The sequence below is a fragment of the Mauremys reevesii genome, linkage group 3, assembly GCF_016161935.1.
Source record: "Mauremys reevesii isolate NIE-2019 linkage group 3, ASM1616193v1, whole genome shotgun sequence".
Taxonomy (NCBI): Eukaryota; Metazoa; Chordata; order Testudines; family Geoemydidae; genus Mauremys; species Mauremys reevesii.
Window position 1 is genome coordinate 197706912 of NC_052625.1, and position 19122 is coordinate 197726033.

The following is a 19122-nucleotide window of genomic DNA, read 5'->3' on the forward strand; positions in this document are numbered from 1 at the left end:
TTCTTGCTCATCCCTGGACATATACGACATTATTAAAAATAAATTCCATATTTTCTGTCATCATTACAGCTGCCAAACCTTGCCTGGAGGAAATTACAACCTTGGTTGAAATACTGTCCCCATGGAAGTCAATGGGAGGTTTAAACTCTATGGTGATGAGTGTGGGGGTGCCTGGCACAGAACATTGTTCTGGTCCCTAAAATGTGTTTTCTGTTTAGGATTTCTTGAGATGGAGGGTGGGAATCTCAGCACACTCCCCACAGCCACAGTGCCTCTGACGGGAAGCCATTAAGGCTGAGTTAGTGCAACAGCCAAACAATGGAAAAAACATCCTAGAGGATACTCTTAGATGGCCTGACTGGTTTTGCCCAGACAGTCAATCTCAGGCACAGGAAGACTCAGCCCCGGTCCATCTAAGAAAAAGGCACTGTGGTAACTGAGCTCAGGCATGCATGGGGTGGGTCGTTCTCTAAAAAAAGAGTTTCCCTGAGAAGGGGAAAATAGACTGGGAATCACATTCTCTGAAAGGGAAACTGAGCCCAGGCTTTGTCTTTAGAGTTGTGGTGCTTGCAAAAAGAACATAAGGGCTTGTCTACACTGAGAAATTTACTGGAGTAACTATATTGGTGGAATTATATTGCTATAGTAATGGGGTATAGTTTCCCAGGTGAACACTCTTGTTGTGCAATTATAAGGCCTTTTTCCAGTTTGTCTTAAACCCCTTCCAGAGGCACATAAGCTGAGATGGGAAACAGCACTATTTTTGTGAAATAAAAGTATATACATGGGTTGTTTTACCAGTAGAACTATAGGACTGTAGTTATGTGTACACTATGGTGACTATACAGGCACAGCTATAGTTGTGCCAGCAAAGCTCCATAGTCTAGACACATCCTAAACCAACCAAAGAGGGTTTTCCATCTATATAAGAATCACAGAATCATAGAATATCATGGTAGTGATATTCCTGTAGTGTGGGGCCCAAAACTGGATACAGTACTCCAGATGAGGCCTCACCAATGCCGAATAAAGGGGAACGATCATGTCCCTCGATCTGCTGGCAGAGCTCCTATTTATACAGCCCAAAATACCGTTAGCCTTCTTGGCAACAAGGGCACACTGTTGACTCATAACCAGTTTCTCATCCACTGTAACCCCTAGGTTCTTTTCTGCAGAACTACTGCGTAGCCATTCGGTCTCTAATCTGTAGCAGTGCATAGGATTCTTCCATCCTAAGTGCAGGACTCTGCACTTGTCCTCGCTGAACCTCATCAGATTTATTTTGGCCCAATCCTCTAACTTGTCTAGGTCCCTCTGTATTCAATCTCTACCCTCCAGCGTATCTAGCACTCCTCCCAGTTTAGTGTCATCTGCAAACTTGCTGAGGATGCAGTCCATGCCATCATCCACTCCAGATCATTAATGAAGATATTGAACAAAACCAGCCCCAGGACCGACCCTTGGGACACTCCCCTTGATACCAGCTGCCAACTAGACATGGAGCCATTGATCACTACCCATTAAGCCTGACGATTTAGCCAGATTTCTATCCATCTTATAGTCCATCCATCCAGCCCATACTTCTTTAACTTGCTGGCAAGAATACTGTGGGAGACCATATCAAAAACTTTGCTAACGTTAAAGAATAACACATCCACTGCTTTCCCCTCAAGCACAGAGCCAGTTATCTCCTCATAGAAGGCAATTAGGTTAGTCAGGCATGACTTGCCCTTGGTGAATCCATGCTGACTGTTCCCGATAAGAACGCCACCTCCTGAGCAATGGTAGCTAGGTTGACGGAAACACTGTGTCTGCACTGGGGGTTAGACTGGCATAGTTACAGCATTCATGGGTGTGGATTTTTCACACCCCTGAGTGTTGGAGCTATGTCAACCCAAATTTTAATTGTAGACCAGGCTTATTATGGTATAATTGTACTGGAATAGTTATGTCAGTAAATTTCCCCATGTAACCAGGCCCTTGGTTGGGTCTGTTCTGCTCCTGTAACTCAGGAATGAAGCCCACATAACTTAGCTTGCAGTGAAGCATAAGATACAATGGGTTTAAACATGTATGTTGGCTGATTGTTGTTTTAAAATCTTTTTCTCTAACACTTTCTTCCTTTTTCTAAATACACCCAGATGTTCTCAGAAGGCCATTTGTGACTGCAGAGCTCTGGTCACAAGCTCACGAAGGGAAGAGTTGCAGATGTCCAGTCACAGCTGCACAGTAATAATGGGTGTGCATAGTTGGGGTGTTGTACCCAGATCCCAGTCAATGAGTGGGAGGATAGTGAAATTCCACCCCAGGACAGATGAGGGCCTAGTCGGGACCCTCCTTCCAGATGATGTTGTGGTATCATCTCGCACTGAGGATACCTCTCCCAGTTGAGGGAACTCCAGTTATTAAGAAGAGACAGGTATTAGTAATGGCTGATTCAGTCATTAGAAACACAGATAGCTGGGTTTGCAATGACCAGGAGAACCGCATGGTGACTTGCCTGCCTGGTGCAAAAGTTGCGGATCTCTCGAGATATCTATATAGACTTATGTGTAGTGTTGGGGAGGAGCCAGTTGTCATGGCACATGTAGTTCCAATGACATAGGGAGAGACAGAAGAGAGGCCCTGGAGGCCAAATTTAGGCTACTAGGTAAGAAATTGAAGTTTATGACCTCCATGGTAGCATTCTTTGAAATGTTTCCAGTTCCACACACAGGGCCAGTTAGACAGGCAGAACTGCAAGGTCTCAATGCATGGATGAGACAATGGTGTAGGAAGGAGGGGTTTAGATTTATTAGGAACTGGAGAAACTTTTGGGAAAGGAGGAGCCTAAACAGGAAGGATGGGCTCCACCTAAACCAAAATGGAACCAGATTGCTGGCACTTAAAATTAAAAAGGTTGTAGAACAGTTTTTAAACTAAGGGCTGGGGGAAAGCTGACAGGTGCAGAGGAGCATGTGGTACGGACACAGACATCCCTGAGGGGAGGAACTACTAATGGAGATTGTCTATGTCCTAGTAAGGAGCAGAGGATGTAAGAGGATAAAATACAGGTAGGATCTGATGAGAAACAGTCAAATGAAAAAAGTCTCAGTCAATTGCATCATGTAATGGGAGACAGCTAAAAAGTGATGTTTTTAAAGGGATCATATACCAATGCTAGAAGTCTAAATAATAAGAACTAGAGTGCCTCCTATTAAACGAGGATATTGATATAATAGGCATCACAGAAATGTGGTGGAATGAGTATAATCAATGGGACATAGTAATACCAGGATACAAAATATATCAGAAAGACAGAACAGGTCGTGCTGGTGGGGGAACGGCACTATATGTGAAAGAAAGCACAGAATCAAATGAAGTAAGAATCTTAAATGAACCAAACTGTAGCATAGAATCTCTATGGATAGTAATTCCATTGAATAATAAGAATATAGCAGTAGGGATATATTACCAACCACCTGACCAGGATGGTGATAGTGAATGTGAAATACTCAGGGAGATTAGAGAAGCTATTACAATAAAAAACTCAATAATAATGGGGGATTTCAACTATCCCCATATTGACTGGGTACATATCACCTCAGGATGGGATGCAGAGATAAAGTTTCTTGACACCTTAAATGACTGCTTCTTGGAGCAGCTAGTCCTGGAACCCACAAGAGGAGAGGCAATTCTTGTTTTAGTCCTAACCAAAAAAGAGCCACTGTGGCTAAACAACAAAGTAAAAGAAGCAGTGAGATGCGCAAAAAGGCATCCTGTAAAAAGTGGAAGTTAAAACTTAGTGAGGAAAATAGAAAGGAGCATAAACTCTGGCAAATGAAGTGTAAAAATAGCATTAGGAAGGCCAAAAAAGAATTTGAATAACAGCTAACCAAAGACTCAAAAAGAAATAGCAAACATTTTTGTAAGTGCATCAGAAGAAGGAAGCCTGCTAAACAGTCAGTGGGGCCACTGGACCATTGAGATGCTAAAGGAGCACTCAAAGACGATAAGCCCATTGCAGAGAAACTAAATGAATTCTTTGCATTGGTCTTCACAGTTGAAGATGTGAAGGAGATTCCCAAACCTGAGCCATGCTCTTTAGGTGACAAATTTTGAGGAACTGTCTCAGACTGAGGTTTCATTAGAGGAGGTTTGGGAACAAATTGATAAACTAAACAGTAATAAGTCACCAGGACCAGATGGTATTCACCCAAGAGTTCTGAAGAAACTCAAATGTGAAATTGCAGGACTGCTAACTGTCGTTTGTAACCCATCATTTAAATAAGCTTCTGTACCAAATGACTGGAGGATAGCTAATGTGATGTCAATTTTTAAAAAGGGCACCAGAAGTGACCCAGCAATTACAGGCCGGTAAGCCTGACTTCAGTACCGGGCAAACTAGTTGAAACTATAGTAAAGAAAAAAACTGTCAGACACATAGATGAACATAATTTGTTGGGGAATAGTCAAGATGGTTTTTGTAAAGGGAAATCATGCCTCGACAATCTACTTGAATTCTTTGAGGTGGTCAACAAGCATGTGGACTAGGGGGATGCAGTGGATATAGTGTATTTAGATTTTTAGAAAACCTTCGACAAGGTCACTCCCAAAAGCTATTAAGCAAAGTAAGCAGTCATGGGATAAGTGGAAAGGTCCTCTCATGGATTGGTAACAAGTTAAAAAATAGGGGTACCTGGCATTGGTCACTGTCAGAAGACAAAAACAATAAAGAATCTGGTGGCACCTTAAAGACTAACAGATTTATTTGAGCATATGCCTTTGTGGGTAAAAAAAAACACTTCTTCAGATGAATGGAGTGAAAATTAGAAATGCAGGCATTATTATACTGACACATGAAGAGAAGGGAATTACCTAACAAGTGGAGAACCAGTGCTGACAGGGCCAATTCAATCAGGGTGAATGTGGTCCACTCCCAATAATTGATGAGGTGGTGTCAATACCAGGAGAGGGAAAGTTGCTTTTGTGGTGAGCCAGCCACTCACAGTCCCTATTAAAACCTAAATTAATGGTGTTAAATTTGCAAATGAATTTTAGTTCTGCAGTTTCTCTTTGAAGTCTGTTTTTGAAGTTTTTTTGTTCAAGTATGGCTACTTTTAAATCTGTTACTGAATGTCCAGGGAGATTGAAGTGTTCTCCTACTGGCTGTTGAATGTTACTATTCCTGATGTCAATTTGTGTCACTGCTATGGGGACCCTCATGGCCCCACACTATGCCAACATTTTTATGGCTGACTTAGAACAACACTTCCTCAGCTCTCGTCCCCTAGCGCCCCTCCTCTACTTGTGCTACATTGATGGCATCCTCATCATATGGACTCAGGGGAAGGAGGCCCTTGAAGAATTCACCTGGATTTCAACAATTTCCACCCCACCATCAACTTCAGCCTGGACAAGTCCACACAAGAGATCCACTTCAGGGAACTACAGTGCAAATAAGTGATGGTCACATAAACACCACCCTATACCAGAAACCTACTGACAGCTATATTTATCTACATGCCTTCAGTTTCCATTCAGGACACATCACACAATCAATTGTCTTAGGGTGACCAGATGTCCCAATTTTATAGGGACAATCCCAATTTTGGGGGCTTTTTCTTACATAGGCACCTATTAACTTCCACCCCCACCCCGATTTTTTACACTTGCTATCTGGTCACCCTAAATTGTCTACAGCCAAGCCCTAAGATACAACCAAATATGTTGTTTTTGTGGATACAGACTAACATGGCTACCCCCTGATACTTGTCGGAAGACAGGATACTGGGCTAGATGGACCTTTGGTCTGATCCATTACGATCGTTCTTATGTTTTTATGTCTTAATATTGATTTAATTGTGCTCAACATTATCAGTAATAAACCAAGCAAATGAGTCAAATGACTTTATGTTGCAGCATTATAAGCTTTGAAAAAATGTATAGAATCACCAAGGAATGTGAAATGGCTTTACAGTGAAGATACTCTCCAACCTTCAAAATGGACAATTCTGCTGGCAGCTTAAAGTGCTGACAGAGAAACTGCCACTTGAGGAAGGACACAGAGTTGTGTCAAGTTGGCCAAGGAACACACGGCAGAGAGGCCTATGGGAAGTGGCCTGCAGAAGTAAGTTGCTGATCAGAGCTAAATCAGCAGGTGTCCATTATATGTCCCAATACATTTTACACAAACTTCTGTGGCCTAACATGTCTTACACAATCTGGGATGGCACAAGAGATTTTGCACAAAGACCATGGAGTTTTCCCAACACATAAAGAAATTACAAGAATTCCAGCCTCCAGATTGTGGTTGGATACTTCAAATCCTTCCCACGTGCAGGGGTCACTTTCTGATTGGTCCACAGCGGCTTTGCCAAGAAGAATCCAAGTCTTCACAGCCTGTATAAAACAGGCTGTTTGTGTCAAAGCCTCACTTCCTGAAGCTCAGAGAAACGGCGAGTGGGATTGACATCACCTGGCTACAAAGAACGCCTCTAGTCTGGTAACTGCTAAATTCATTTCCCTTGTACTCACCCTATTAACTCCTTTTTTAAAGTTCTATCTAGGGAGATGGCTGTGAGATCCAGAAAGAGAAGAAGAACACAGCTGTCATAACCCCTTGAGTGAACGACCCACCTGAGTGAACTTTCTAGTAATCTCGAGAAACCATTCTGGCCTGGGACACTGTCTTGGAGAGCTGGAGAACATGGCTTCTTCATGCCAGTCTTAGCAGATTAGGAGCAAAATTCCACTCATTGTGTTTACTCCCCCCCCCAAAAAAAACGTAGTTATTTTAAAGCTATGGGAGGTGATACCGTTTGCAGGATAAATCCAGTTATCTGAATTCCCTTTATCCAGAAATATTACTTATCTGAATGCAAAGTGTGATCCCTGTGTAGTGTTGTGTTAGTTAATCATCCACTGATGAACTAACCTTGGGGCTGTGGGAGCTGAGATTTGGGAGGATTTCCAGAGTTAGAGATGAGGACAAGGGAAAAAAGGAAGAATTAGGGAGAGAATCGGTGGGGAGGGAGAGAAAAAATGTAAACAAGGAAGAAAGAAACAGATGAAGTGGGTTAAGATAAAGACTGAAAGGAGAACCCTTCAAGGAGAGAAAGGGCAAAAGGAGACAGTACAGGAGTCATGTTAAAGAGACCAGGGCAGGAGGGAGAGGAACAAAGAGAGACAGAGGAGAGTAGAGGAGAGAAAAAGGCAAGGGAAGAAGGAGGAGAGGAGGAGTAGCCACAGGAAACAGGAGCCTCTTTGTTGCTTCCTGAGGGTGTCAGGACACTAATAGGCCTCGGCTCCACAAGTGCTAGTAGAAATATCGCTCAAGCAGCACCACGGAGGCTCCTGTCTCCTGCAGTTCCTGCCCCTCTTTCCCCCTCTCTCCTCTTTCCTTCCCCTTTTCTACCCTCTGCTCTCTGCCTCCCTTTGTGCTCTGTCCATGCAGCAACTTGGGGACTGCCATCACCACAGCATGCAGGGGCAAAATGGAAATGAGCAAAACCCTTTCCTCTCCTGCTACTCTGGCTTCTAGCACTACAATCTCTAGCACTTCTTATGTTTATCCAAATGCCTGATTATCCAAATTTTGAATATCCCCCAGGCCAGTTGGATAAATCGGAGTGTGCTGTAATAGAATGTGTGACGTATGCATGGCTTTCACTAGCAAACTGAATCTTAGTTGTCTAGAAATTTAGGATAGCTCAGTCTGCAATTATGCGTGTTAAAGTCCAGAAATATTTGTAGAAGGGAATGTCTCCTCCATAGACGATAGCTGGGAGACACCCTGAGTGTTTCAGAGTTTAACCTATTTATCATATAGAGTTTGTTGTTCAGAAAAATTGACAGCTTTCTCCCCAAAAGCAGGGAGAAGCTTTGAATTGACTGGCAAGCTAATAATTTTCCTGCTATCTGAATATTTAGTTAACCTTGAATATTTAGTTCAAGTAGCCAAAAAGCAAAGAATACTGGTAAAATTCTAGAGAAATTCAGATTGTTTTAATCATTATCTGCATAAAGTATGAAAATTAATTGAATTGTAATTCTTAATCTTAAGTAACTTGCCTGATTTTCTAAACTGTAACTTTAGAGCTGTTTGTTAGAACTGTCACAGGTGCTCCCATAATTCTGCTGAGGAACACTTTTGATTAGCAATGGATAAGAATCTGAACTAAAGGATTCATAGATTCTGTTGGTATCAAAGTTACCTGCCCAACACAATGCAGAACTAGGGTAAAGTTTGTCTATGTAACACAACTGTGAGAAGGCTTTGAATGAATTGATGTGATCTGTTACTTTTTAGTAAATTGTAACATCAAATCAGGAATTCATTGTTATAAATTTCATAAACATGAATAGACAAGCATCTTTCTTGTGCTTTCTGCAGTTAAGAACATAGAACATAAGAACATAAGTGATCTCTCTCCTGCCATCCATCTCCACCATCTGACAAACAGAGGCTAGGGACACCATTCCTTACCCATCCTGGCTAACAGCCATTAATGGACTTAACCTCTATGAATTAGTTCTATCTTCTCTTCTATTATTTTATTTGCAACCTCCCAAGGCAAGGAGTTCTAGGTTGGTTGACTGTGTGTGTGTGAAGAAGAAGAACTTCCTTTTATTTTTAAACCTGCTGCCCATTTTTTTCATTTATGTCCCCTATGTTCTTATGTTATGGAACAAATAAATAAATTTTCCTTATTCACTTTCCACTCACCACTCTCATTTATATATATCACCGCTATCATATCCTCCCTCTCCTCTTTTCCAATCTGAAAAGTCCTAGCCTTCTCTTAATTGCCTTCATATAACCCCTCCCTTCCTTACCCTTTTCATTTTAGTTGCCCTTGTAATTTTTTTTTTTGTTTGAGATTTTTTAGATTTGAGAGACCAGATCTGTACAGTATGTGGTGGATGTCCAAAGTTTCTAAATTGCTTTCAATTTTGCCTTGGCTAATAAAATATGTAAATGCATGATAATTCTCCAGTCTCGACTTGGGCTAAGGCGAAAGAGATTACCACAAGAAACCTAATTTAAAACACTGGAAAATTAGTTACAAAACATGTTTGTAAAATGTATTTTGCCTTAAGAACTGTATCTCTCTGAAATCCTTCTATGATTTCTAAGGAGCTGTATAGATAACAATCATTATTATTAAGAGATTACAGAACATATAAATGTCATTTGGATTAAAACAATATTTTTAGAACTCAGCATATGCCCATGATCTGTATATATAGGGACTCTGACTCCTCTTTGTCTTGGTGTCTCCTGTGTCCAGTTACACTGAGTTCCCAGCTGACCTACAGCCATGAAGATCCTTTATCTGCTCTTTGCTGTTTTCTTTCTGGTGCTTCAGGGCATGCCAGGTAAGATATAAATGTAAGCGAGGGATGATGCAGAGGGATCTCTGGGAGCCCAAGGTTTCCTAATGCTTTCCATTAGAAACAAGTTTCTGACTTTTTTCTTAGGAGCACTAGTACCTCTGCAGTTTACATGAAATTTGGCAGGGTCAGTGATCTGGGTTATGTCTTTGCTTCTCCCAAGGAAAAAAACGTTTGACTGAATTATGCCCAGTGGAAAAAAAAATCCATAGTGTTTTTCTCAAATCTTTCTGAGGCTTGCTGCTTAAGCCATTCCATATTATACCTGGACTGCACGTACTCTTCCTCTAACAGGCAATGACAAAACCGAACATCAGAACGGGATATAAATAAAATGAAATGTGACCAACCTCATTCCACATACACTTTGGTTTAGGATAAAGTACATGGAGTTCGGAGCCAGGAGATTGTGAATTAACTTCTGCAGCAGGCTAGTGTTCATAATTCTGTGCCTGCCACAAACTGTATTATAAAGTCAGGTCTCATAGCCCACTGGTGGGTTACACAGCTGGGAAGAGACCCCAGACCTTTAAAATGGCAGCCCCTCATCTCAGTGTCTTAACCCCACTGTCTCGAAGAATCTGTCATTACTATGTGCTTGGCGGCTTTCTAAGAAATTATATTATCTGAGGGTGGAAGAGTGTCTTCAGTCATGACAAGGTATCTGTTTAGGTCAGCGTTTCTCAAATGCGGCCACCGTATCCACATGCGGCCACCAGGGGCTTTTTCTTGTGGCCACAGTCTCCTGGGCCGTGATGGGGGGGGGGAGGGAGTGCAAAGTAGCAGCCCCTCCCCCTCCCTGTTGCTCCTGGATGCACTGCCCTAGTGTTGGTTGCTGAGGCCAGCAGCAGGGGTTGGGCCCTGTCCCACTCTGAAGACACCTGGGGCATAATGCTGGAGGAGCAGGCAGCCAGCAAGATCCTCACCTTCCCAGGGGCGGTGGGGCTCAGGCTTTGGTCATCAGCCCTAGGGTGGTAGGGCAGCAAGCTCTGGCTGAGGGGCTTCAGGCTTCAGCCCTGGGCTATGGCTGCGGAGTAGCAGGCCCCAGGTTCCAGCCACATGGCTTCAGCCTCCATCCCTGGACCTGGTCCTTCAGCCATGGGGCTTTGGGTTCTGGACGTGGAGCTTCCGGCTTAATTTGTCCCCAGGCTTGCCAGGGCTGAGTCAGCCAGCTGTAAAAGTGATACTTATACGTTTGTTAATATCACTTTTCACAACAGACTTACTAGCTAGCAATAAATAAATTGAAATGATTTGGCCATGTCTATGTGCATATTTATTTGGTTTTCCTAAAGCTAATTAAGTATTTTAGGAAAAAGTGTGAGCAGCCACCAGCAAGAGTTGGTGGCTGTACTCTGAGGCCACCAATAAATTTGCCCTGAGAACCGCTGGTTTAGGTTGCCCAACAACCTTCAGTTCAAAATGTTCTAACCTAAATATTCTACAAGCTTTGGGTGTGCACATTGGGGCTGGATTTTCAAAATCACAGGCCCTTTGAGTGTAACCAAAACCCGACAACTGGTCATGAAGACATTATTTCCAAGCTAATTTTTAGAAAAAAACACCTGCGCAGAGTCTCACAGACAGGCCTGTGTTGAAACCAGAAGGGATTTTTTCAAGCCCTTCTCTTGCAAAGATGTGTAGTCATCCAACCTGGTGCTGAGCCAGTCCAACTCTACTTCACCAAACTGTGTTTGTGATACTGCCTGGCACATCACTGCTAGAGACAGAGGGAATCAAACCCACAGCAGCAGCCACTCAGGTAACTTGGAGGTCTGAGCAGCTAAATGCTTTCCATCACTTAAAGGCCGAGGGCAGCAAAGGACTCCATGCTGAGAGCTACAGTTCTCAACTCTGCAGCCCAAGGGGCAGCGCCCCTGTTTAATTAACTCGCCGCATTCTCTTCTTAGTGGCAGCCAATGAAAGGTCACAGAACTACACCCATCTCAATAGCACTAAAGCTGTGATACATTTTTGGACTTGAACTTTGGGCTGACATGGCCAGGTGTCAGTGAATGGGAATGCCTGTCCTCTTGGAATCACCGCGCTTATTTACAGGGCTTTGCCAAATGATGACTAACTCTTTTTCTTTCTGCAGAATTCTCTGAGGCTCAGGATCCCTTCAAGCTCTGTAGATACAAAGGGGGTAACTGCTCCTATAAGAGATGTCCCTTCAATTCTAAACCCATTGGCATATGCGCCGGACGCTTTTTGTGCTGTCGCAGGTAAGTTCAAGATTCCGCAAGGCGGACATTGCAGCGTGAACAGAAATGCCTGTTCCCCTCCTCCTCCTCACATCTGAGCTGTTGTTTAATGCTCTTGGAGGCTCAGCAGATGTGGCCCATGGGCAGGGATCAAAGGAGGCTTCAAGCACATTTTGTGCTGCTCACATTCTAGGCCGCCTGGGGGCAGGAGTGGCCTCAGCATGTATCAGAACAGTGGTTCACAAACCATTGTACTGGGAACCCCTTTCGCGTGGCAAGCCTCTGAGTGTATAAATTAAAAACACATTTTTACATATTTAACACCATTCTAACTGCTGAAGAAAAGTGGGGTTTGGGGTGGAGGTTGACAGCTCATGACCCCCCAGGCAATAACCTCGTGACCCCTTGAGGGGTCCCAACCCCCAATTTGAGAAACCCTGTATTAGAACACCCCATTGGCTTCTATTGCACACAGCACCCTTACCCGGGCTCCTGGACAGCCTGGAGCAGCCCAGATTCTCTGCAGTGCTCAGTGCTACTGGGAGTGTCCCCTTACACCTGACAGCTCCCTGCAACATCTCCAACACCATCCCATCATTTGCAACAGGGACAGCATAGACCTGTTATGGCAGCCATGCGCTGCTCATGCTTTGGAAGAATTTTCCGCAAACCTCTTAATGGCACTTTTAAAGCCTCCGTATGCTGCCAAAGCTTCATGTATACAAAGGGATTGGGGCCCAAACGTACCATTGTCTACATTGCTTTTAAATTTTCGAATCAGAAATCAAGCAGGAAAAACAAAAGTCTGGAGGAGAGCATGTAGCGGCTGTGTCTACTGTGTATCAGCATGCAGGAGAAGTGAAGGCAAAAGTTAGAAATAAAACAATATCTATCACAGATGAGATACAGAGGACATAGGAATTAAGCTAAATTGGAAGTAATGAAGTGCAGCAATATGAAAAGGGAAGCTAAGGACAAGAGGGAAGAAACCATAGCTGAGAGAGCTAAGGACTAGAAAGAATTTTATTAAAATAACAGAAACAAAAGAAATCGTTACAACTGTATGGATCCATTTCTAGATAGTGGAAAAAATGTGAATAATGAGGCACAGACTGCAGAAGTGTTCACTAAATATTTCTGTTCTGTATTTGGAAATCAGCAGGTTGATGTACTGATATTACAAGAGAATGGTGATGTCTATCTAGTCCATTAGTAACTAAGGAGGATGTTAGCATCTACTAGGGATAAACATTTTTAAATCAGCAGACCTAGATAACTTCAGTCACAGAATCCTCAACGAGTTAGATGAGGAGGTCTTTGTTCCACTGATCATTTCTGAGACATTTTGGAATGTTGGTGAAATTCCAGAAGATGGGAAGAGTGATAATGTTATGCCAATAGGCACAAAGGACAGGAAAGATGACCCAGGAAACTAGAGGACGGTAAGCTTGACATCAATCCCTGGGAAAATAATAAAAAAGATGACTCAATCAATAAAGAATTATAAAGATATAGGAATATAGTTAATGTCAGTGAACAGGGATTCTAACATATTCAGTTTTGCTAAAAAAACAACTAATTTATGTTTAGATGACTTTGAAGTTAGTTGATAAAGTTAACTGCCAGGATGTAACATAATTTTATTATTGCAAAAAGCTTGGCTTGCACTGCACAAGATTCTGAGTAAAAAACTAGCACCATACAATCTCAGTAAAGCACACATATAATATAATATAATATAATATAATATAATATAATATAATATAATATAATATACTTGTCAATAGAGAATCATCATCTAATGTGGGTGTCTCCAGAGATTTGATTAAAGTGTTTTAGTATATCTACTGGGAGAAAATACCAGATTCTCAAGGGCTCTTTAATCTAGTAGAGAAGGCAGAACAAGAACCACCGGCTGAAAGCTGAAGCCGGACAAATCGAGTTAGAAATAACAGAAACTTTTTTAGAGCGAGGGTGTTTAAACCTTGAGAGAAGCTACCAAGGAAACGAGGTATTCTCCATCTCTTGGTGTCTTTAAATCAAGGATGGAGGCCTTTGTGGAAGATAATCAAATACAAGTTGCTGGGCTCAATATAGGGGTAACTGCGGGGAAATTCTATGGGCTATGTCTTACAGGAGGTCAGACTAGATGACTTATTGGTCCCTTCTGGCGTTAAAAATCTATGAAATTCTGGGAACAAAATGGCTGCTGTCTGCAGAACCTTGGTATTTATAAAGCTTTCAAACTGTAAAGCTACAGATTTATAATAAAGAAAAGCCTAAGAGTTCAGTGTACAGTCTTAACCCTTTATTGTTCCTCTTTGAAAACCAAGGGAGGTAGTTGTAAAAAGTCTTGGTGACGTCAATCTGAACAGGATTCAGAAGGTTTTTCAATAGTTTAAACATCAAGGTTCCTATGTAAAGTTAGTCTGGCCACATTGTAAATCTCTACAAATGAAATCCATGTGCTGGAGTTAACCAGGAACCCCTTCACTCACCATAGTGTTACTTGGGAATTCCTTTGAAATCAAACATCATATTATTCCTGTTCTATGGGAAATCATCACAAAATCTGATTCTCTTTTCTTTGTACAGGCGATTTTTGGGCTGATTGTGTAGGCAGAATCTCTGGGAATCTGGCAGACAGCCATTTGTTTCTAAATTCATCAGACCCTGCTTCAATGGAACCCTGAAGTGCAATTCATTTGGATTGGAAAGAACCTCATGAGCTGGAGAAATTCCAGAAGGGAGCCCTTGTATCGCCCCTATCAGATTTGTTATTCTTCTTTTAACAAAAAACATTTGGTTTGAAATAATCTTGCTGATGTGTCGATGGGAGGCAAGGGGGGCTGTTTCTATCATTTGTCATCCTTACAAATCCATCTTGTTTAATGTTTTAAAATTTAAAATAAAATACCCTGAAAACTGCCCTATCACATGTTATTTCCTCACCTGGCTGTTTATAGACCATGGTCCACACATCTTTGTAGGTTTCAGTCAACTCCTGTGGGTAGATTTTTAATTTTTACAACTTGTAGAAATCCTTTCAGTTTGTGGTGTCAGAGAAGCTGGGTTCAGTCACAGACTGACCGTACAGTGTGTAACACCCACTGTGGAGTGGCATAGCATCTAGATCCCCACCTTATGTTCCAAAGGAAAAGTTTTCTTGATTATTTAAATGGAACACGATCCTTCAAAATTCATTTCTCATCCCATCTCAATGGTTCCCTGAAACAACAATTTACCATTGTACCACACATCAGAAATTTCAGGCAGATTTTTTTTTAATTCACTTGATGTGAAGAAATCTACATTTGAAATTTTTTATCCTAGCCTTCATTAGGCAGAGCTTGTCATTCTTCCATCATTGTAGTGTCACTAAAGTTCAGCAGGTTGCACTGTGAGACAGCAGATTCCTAGTTGAAGGATGATGCTAAATTAGAAGGAGCATCTTTCTGCTGCTGCTGTCCCGGAGTGGCTGAGAGCCAGATTGCCAATTTAAAACACTTTTGAAATTACAATAATCATGTATGATGAGCCCTTGATCTCTATCACAGACTTGTTATACAGTCTTGTTACAAAGCAAACTTTATTCTACTTTTATACTATACTGTGCACTTTGATGTTAAAATGGATGCTTAAATGCAGATTTGTATCCATTTCTAATCAAACATGTTTGCCGATGAGACTGCATGCAAACAGCTCTAAAATTACAATTTAGAAAATCAGACAAGTTATTAAACACTAAAAATGAGAATTTGATTAATTATCATACATTAATCCCCTAACATAGTATGCAGATAATTATTTAAATTATTCCAATTCTCTGCTTTTTTATCAGTATTGTCTGCTTTTAAGTAACAAACTATACAAGAAATAGTGGTAAGGAACTTTAGCTTACATGTCAATTCAAAACTTCTTCCTCTTTTTGTAACAAAACTTTGAATTTCTCTTGACCACTGTATCCATACAATTTCTAAGCTAAACTCTGAAACATTCAAGTTTTCTCTTGGATATCTTTTCTTTTGATAAGTGCAGTGTGTAGTAGGAGGCCCTAAGATATAAACCTTGGTATCAGAGGCCTGGTATGAGGCCTGAGGCCTAAACTAAAGTAATGGTCAAGACTTTGCTAACATAAAGCAAAGTTAAGCTGTGAGCCAGAGGCAGGCCCTGCTCACAGAAGCTGGCAAGGAAAGGGCTGATGCTGCAAGAAGATACGTACCTAAAAGGTACTGAACACTAGATATTAGAACATTCACATACTTGCACATTCCACACAGATAACAAAGAACAGGCTGGCCCATCCCAATGACAGGGGCAAAAGGGTAATATGATGGATAAAGTTGTTTTGATTGAAACAACATGTACAAGGTGAGAGGCGGCACCTTACTATGTAAAGGGGTTGCACCTCAATACGTCAGGTGTGATGTGTAACTTGTTTGTACCTGTGTATAAGAATGCATCCTTGGGGCGGTGTCTTTGTCCAGCCGAGGGGGCAGTGGAAAGTCCTGCCACTGACTGAGCTGAGTCCATTGCCAAGAGGCACTTTCTCGTAGTATGCCCTGAGTTAGGCTAAGAAACCTACAGGGAACTGCAATTGTGTCCAAGGTCACAATAATCCTAGTCAACATGACTTTGCATCTTACTAGACTCTGTGGTTATTGGGGGTTCTCGTCGGGTCTGCTGTGTCAGCTATCTTCGAAGAGCTGGGGCAGCACACAGAGGGAACACACACACGGAGCCGAGTGATATCAACATTGGAGAAAGCAGAGCACCACACCAGTAGCACTCTGACAACACTTCTGACAACACAGTGTACTGCATATATATTTTCTAGATATCAACAGTCTTAATTATGTAGTGAATTACTGCAATTTCTAAACAACTGAGATTCAGTTTGTAGGGGAAAACAAGTAGATAACATACATTTTAAACATTCAGATGGTTTTAACTCAGGAACATATTTTCAAAGACGTATTTAGCTTTAAAGTAACAAGTTTTCACTTGGTATTGATTGAAATTGGCATGAGGCCATTTTCCTCACATCGGTTGCACTGACTGTTTTCTTGATACACATAAAAAGTTAATTCAGGAAGTTAATTTCCTCAAGTGATTATGACAACTCTGTACTCAGTCTAGATTTTGTTGCTGTCACCCTAGGTAGATCTTTAAAGGACAGTGAATAAGGTGCTTATCGAGGAAGATACTTTAACTGTTGCCAGACAAAGGGCAGTTTCAGTCTCCAGAAAATGCCATGCATTCTCTGTCTCTTGGACCCAGATATTTTAGCTTCAGAGAATGACATTTTAACCAAAACAGATGGTTTTATACAGTTTCCGAGGGCTTGCTTTCTTCTTGTCAAAGCTGCTGTGGGCTAATCAGAAAATGACTGTGTTTCTGGTGAGGACTGGAAATGTCCATTCAGAATACGAGCTGTCCCTTTCCATCGTCCAATGAGAAAACGAGGAATCTCTTTTCAGTTCGTGCAACCTTGTCACTATAACATTCCTCTTCCTGCACACCATCTTGAGCCATCCCAGTCTGTGTATGACACATTAGGTCACACTGTTTTTTGCAAAATGCCTTGAGACACATGCTGATCCCCTTCTCGTTTAGTTCCGATGACACTGCTCTACAGCCAAAATGCTTCTGAAATAAATGTAGTCAAACTTTACTAATTCTGGGTCACTGAGAACGAAAATGATGCTTAAAATTGTTGATTGGCTCTACTTTTTCTGTTTAGCCAAAGTGAACAGAGATGCCTTGTACTTGTGTGAACAGTGCAGATAACTTCTGCTATGTTTGTGGTGAAGTGACTTTTGCATCACAAAAGCGCAGTATAAGCACTATGGTTAAGAAAGCCTATCACCTTTATTTTGGCTGCAAAATTGGAGATCAGGACAAGAGGTGGGCCCCACACATATGCTGCAACACTTGTGCAACAAATCTTTGCCAGTGGTTGAACAGGAAAAGGAAATCTATGCCTTTTGCAGTGCCAATGATTTGGAGAGAGCCAACAGATCATACCAGCAATTGTTACTTCTGCATGGTGCCTCCAGTTGGGAAAGGTGTGTCAAAGAAGAAAATGTGGACTGTGCATTATCCAAACATTCTATCAGCTATACGCCCAGTACCGCACGGAGAAGGACTGCCGGTTCCTGATGCACCAGAATCATTCTCACTTGAGTCAGACGAGGAAGAGGATGAAACTTCTGGTCCTGAACCATCAATGTCACAGGACCCACATTTTCTCCCATCCTCCTCCTCTGAACCATACCTCATAACACAAGGTGAACTGAATGACCTTGTCAGGGATTTGGAACTACCCAAGAGTAAGGCAGAGCTGTTGGGCTCCAGACTACAGCAGTGGAATCTCCTGGCAGGTGATGTTAGGGTTTCCATGTTCCGTGACCGTCAAAAGGATCTTGTCCCATTCTTCTTCATGGAAGGTGATCTTGTAGCCTGCAACAACACCGATGGTGTGATGGCAGCCCTCAACATCGTTCACGATCCAGATAAGTGGAGACTGTTCATTGATTCATCGAAGATGAGTCTTAAAGCTGTTTTACTGCATAATGGCAATGTTTTGCCATCAATTCCAGTTGGTCATGCAGTCCATATGAAGGAAACCTATGACAACATGAAACAACTTTTGAGGTGCATAAACTATGACCAACATCAGTGGCAGCTTTGTGGTGATTTGAAGGTTGTTGCTCTCTTGCTTGGTCTGCAGACTGGATACACAAAGTACTGCTGTTTTCTCTGTGAATGGGATAGTCGTGCAAGAGATTCTCACTACATCAAGAAAGATTGGCCACTCCGACAGTCATTGGAGCCTGGGAGGAAAAGTGTTCAGCATCCACCTTGTTGAATCAAGGAAGATTTTGTTACCACCCTTACACATCAAGCTGGGTCTGATGAAGAACTTTGTCAAGGCCATTGACAAAACACAAGCATATTTCAAGTACCTCCGTGGAAAATTTCCAAGGTTAAGTGAAGCTAAGATAAAGGAAGGTGTCTTTGTTGGTCCTCAGATTCGTGAACTTCTTTGAGATGATGCATTTGACCATGCACTGCGTGGCAAGGAAAAGACGGCATGGAAAGCCTTCCAGTTAGTGGCAATAAATTTTCTCGGAAACAACAAGGCAGACAACTACAGGTTGTTGGTGGAAAACCTCCTCAAGGCATACAAAAGCCTTGGCTGCAACATGTCACTAAAGATACATTTTTTGCACTCTCATCTAGATTTTTTTTCCCACCGAACTGCGGAGCAGTGAGCGACGAGCACGGCAAGCGATTTCACCAGGACATTGCAACAATGGAGAAACGCTATCAGGGCAAATGGAGCCCATCAATGCTTGCAGACTATTGCTGGACAGTGACAAGAGATGCTCCATTTAATGAATACAAGAGACAAGCCAAGAAGCGCCGAGTAGACACTGAATAGGACTAAACTATGTACATAATAGTTTTTTGCCTTTTGTTTCATAATAAATTTTATTTTTATAACCCTTTTGCTGATTTTTAAAGTGTTACATAAACA

The 19122-nt window shown here is 41.9% G+C and overlaps 2 long non-coding RNA genes across 2 annotated transcripts in view; one reads left to right on the forward strand and one right to left on the reverse strand.

Moving 5' to 3' along the window:
• The window catches only part of LOC120401438, a 37784-nt gene that overhangs the window by 12296 nt on the left and 6366 nt on the right, over positions 1 to 19122 (reverse strand). The window lies entirely within an intron of this gene.
• Positions 6406 to 14494, forward strand: LOC120401436. Its single transcript, XR_005596447.1, has 4 exons — positions 6406 to 6484; positions 9273 to 9360; positions 11474 to 11600; positions 14175 to 14494. It is a non-coding gene; the product is annotated as an uncharacterized LOC120401436 (long non-coding RNA).